The sequence below is a fragment of the Gorilla gorilla genome, chromosome 6 (assembly GCF_029281585.2).
Source record: "Gorilla gorilla gorilla isolate KB3781 chromosome 6, NHGRI_mGorGor1-v2.1_pri, whole genome shotgun sequence".
In the NCBI taxonomy this organism is placed as follows: Eukaryota; Metazoa; Chordata; class Mammalia; order Primates; family Hominidae; genus Gorilla; species Gorilla gorilla.
In genome coordinates this window covers 58,677,341-58,681,288 of record NC_073230.2, presented here as the reverse complement: position 1 = coordinate 58,681,288, position 3,948 = coordinate 58,677,341, and the positions used below count along the sequence as shown (strand labels likewise).

General features: G+C 47.5%; 1 pseudogene; it reads left to right on the top strand.

The window, feature by feature from the left end:
- Positions 1–1,785: 1,785 nt before the first annotated feature.
- LOC109025153 (large ribosomal subunit protein eL39-like) lies at positions 1,786–2,023 on the top strand (annotated as a pseudogene).
- Positions 2,024–3,948: the final 1,925 nt, after the last annotated feature.

Below are 3,948 nucleotides of genomic sequence, written 5' to 3'. Positions count from 1 at the left end.
ATATGGCTCTGTTCCACCCGGCTCACCGGCGGTCAGAGTTTAAGGTTATCTCTCTTGTTCCCTGAACAATTGCTGTTATCGTGTTCTTTTTTCAAGGTGCCCAGATTTCATATTGTTTAAACACACATGCTCTACAATTTGTGCAGTTAATGCAATTATCACAGGGTCCTGAGGTGACATACATCCTCCTCGGCTTATGAGATGACAGGATTAAGAGATTAAAGTAAAGACAGGCATAGGAAATCAAAAGGGTATTGATTGGGGAAGTGATAAGTGTCCACGAAACCTTCACAATTTATGTTTAGAGATTGCAGTAAAGATAGGCATAAGAAATTATAAAAGTATTAATTTGGGGAACTAATAAATGTCCATGAAATCTTCACAATCCACGTTCTTCTGCCATGGCTTCAGTTGGTCCCTCTCTTTGGGGTCCCTGACTTCCCGCAATACCTGACCTCAGGTGATCCACCCGCCTCGGCCTCCCAAGGGCTGGGATTACAGGCATGAGCCACCGCACCTGGCCATCATAGGCTGTTCTTGAATTGCTGTAAAGAAATACCAGAGGCTGGGTAATTTGTAAAGAAAAAAGGTTTATTTGGCTCCTGCTTCTGCAGGCTGTACAGGAAGCATGGCACGGGCATCTGCTCAGCTTCTGGGAAGGCTTCAGGAAGCTCCCAATCATGCCAGAAGGTAAAGGGGGAGCAGGCATCTCACATGGCAGGAGCAGGAGCAAGGGAGAACGATGGGGAAGATGCCACACACTTTTAAACAACCAGATCATGTGAGAAATCAGTATCACCAGGAGAGCACCAAGGGGATGGTGCTAAACTATTTTTGAGAAATCCACCATCATGATCCAATCACCTCCCTCCAGGCCCCACCTCCAACACTGGGGATTACATCTCAACATGAGATTTGGCTGAGACAAATATCCAAATCACATCACCACTGTTACATTTTAAAGGATAAATATAATTATTTTTATTTAAAATGTCCATGTTCACATATTAGTATAAAGGGCATCCTTTACCACTGCTTAAACTTACCAAAAGTTTTAGATGTTGACTTAAAAACACACACAAAAGATAAATAGTTTTTCAAAATTCATTTTGAGGGTAAAAAATATGAAGGACTATTGTCCTAGAGAAGCTTGGCCAAAGGTGGGGACAGAGAGGAGGCAAAGCTGTCCTTTCCTTCCTTCAAGATGTCCCCTGGCAGAAGCCACTGCTGGTTTGGAGGGAAGAAGTCCAGTGAGAATTCAGCAATGGGGTGAGTGATACCTTGTCTCCCAGGCTGGGGAGGGGAGCCATGAGCTCCCACAGAGCAAACGGGCGGAGAGAATTCTGGAGTTTCCATTAAGCAGCAGATAAGACAAACAGGGAACTTTGTCCCCCTTCTACCAAGCACTCACAACCAGGGCTGTCTTCTCTTCCCTTCTGCACTTCCCCCAGCCTCCCCAGACACCCTGGCTTACAGAGATCTGCTCTCACGAGCCCACACTGTTTCTCAAGTTCTCCAAAGTTTCCAGGCATCCTGTACCCACAGAAAAAAGCCTACACCCCTTTGTTGAAATTCAAGGTCATTGGAGGCGGCTTAGCTTTCACCAGCCAAACAGATTCACTTGCCTTCTTGCTCCTGACCATGCTCACATCGTTCCTCACACTGCAGCGTCCTACCTGGGAAAAGCCCTGCAGGCCCAGTGAGAACACTCTCCTTTCCACAAAGCTGTCTGGATGCCCAGCTAACTGGAGTTCAGAGTCAGGCCCCAGAGAATCTTAAAAGTGCATGATCTGGCTTTCTCCACCATCGTGGTGTGGGTGGGTGACTCCATTTCTCCCCATTTCTTCTCACAAGACTTTCAGGGTCAAGCGATTCCTGGCCAAGAAACAAAAGCAAAATTGTCCCATTCCCCAATGGATTCAGATGAAAACTGGTGATAAGTCAGGTGCAACTCCAAGAGGAGACATTGGAGAAGAACCAAGCTGGGTCTGTAAGGAATTGCACATGAGATGGCACACATATTTATGCTGCATCAAGGTCATCATCGCCATGTCAAGCTGAAAATGTTACCACTATCTGGACACTTGGACATGTTTTACTGGGAATATATTTTTTTCTCTTTGTTTATATGTTCTGCACTAGTCAGATGGGTTCATTAATAAATTTGTGAGAGCTTTCATTAAAAAAAAAAGTGTACATATCTGCAGGACCTGGGGAAGATGGGGACTGTCACATGAGGAGCAGGGCAGGGTGTGTGGGCTCAGGAGAGGGGTGGAGGCAGTGCCTTAGGTGGCTCTCCGGTCAGTACTTTGAGGCCGTATCTAAGGGATTCCCAAGGCATCGCTGTTGGGAAGGAAGAGACGAGTTTGTGACAGCCACTTAGCCTCCTCCAAACTTTCTCCCCAGAAACCATTCTTTTTTTTTTTGAGAGGGAGTCTTGCTCTGTCACCCAGGCTGGAGTACAGTGGCGTGATCTTGGCTCACTGCAACTTCCGCCCCCCGGGTTCGAGCGATTCTCCCACCTCAGCCTCCTGAGTAGCTGGGATTACAGGCACGCTGTAATTTTTTTTTTGTATTTTTAGTAGAGACAGGGTTTCACCATCTTGGCCAGGCTGGTCTTGAACTCCTGACCTCATGATCCACCCGCCTCGGCCTCCCAAAGTGCTGGGATTACAGGCGTGAGCCACCGCGTCCGGCCCAGAAACCATTCTTATAGGTGTCACATCATCAGACCCCAGCAAGTTCAAAGAGTTCAGCCTATTATTGTTAATCTGACGATAACCATCATGGTTGTTCTCACCACGACTTGATTATCTTCACTCCACTTCACTACGCACATTCTGCTTACCAAGAAAACAAAGGCACTGACCTTCCCCTGGCCCCTGTTTCCACAGTCTAATGCAGGCCCTTCCTTCTCTCCCTTCCCCATCAGTTTCAGAGAAACAGGTGCACTGCCCTGTCCACTGGGACCCACAGCCCTGCCTTCGCTATACATCTCTCCTGCTGTCCCTCTGTTATTCCTTGGTTTGCCTTTATATTTAACCTTTTCCTGCCTACTCTCTTCCCTTTTTATAATGAGAAACCCTCTGAAGTCTCTCCCATTCTTTGGAAAACAAAACAACCCTTTGACTTCCAATTCCCCATCTACCAACTGTATCTCTCCTTCCCTTCTCAGCCACACCTCCAGAAGTTCCCATCTTTAGGGGCTGACTTTGCCTCCTATTCTTTCCTCTGCCTACTGTTTCTCTGGAACTGCTGGTCAGGAGCCACCAGCAGCCTCCACACGTCCCCACAGGAATTGTCCTCCTGGGATTCCCACACCGGCCTTTCGGCAACAGCTCACGCACCCCTCCTCTCCGCAGCAAGACTGCCTGTCTTACTCATCACCCTACTCTTGGGCCAGTCACAGTGCCTGAAACTGTAGGTCCCAAAATATCTGTTGAGTGAATCCAGGAATGAGTGAATATGCGCCACAGCCTCTTTCTCAAGACTTCTTCCCTTGGTTTCCCCAATATCCTTTCTTTCTGGTTTTCTCTGGCCTTTTCTTCCCAGGATCCTGTGGTAAATCCCTCCTCTCCACGCTCAAGCATCTCTGGGTCTCCTTTCCAGGCCGGACAGTAGCGCACGCAGGGACTGTGCCACCAGACAGAGGGGCGGCTCAGCTCCCAGATGCAGTAGCCACGATCACTTGGGCAAGTTACAAAGCCACTCTGAGACTGCGTCCTTCCCACAAAAATGAAGGTAATCACACCTATCACAGAAGATTGTGGTAAGAAAATGAACTAATGATAATAAGTGCTTAGTACAATGCCAGGCAGGTTGTGAAGTCAATAGATGGTAATGATGATGATGGTGACAACAGTGTCCCTAGACGATCTCCTGCACTCCTGACATTTTATTTTATTTTGTTTATTTTTGAGACAAAGTCTCACTCTGTGGTCCAGGCTG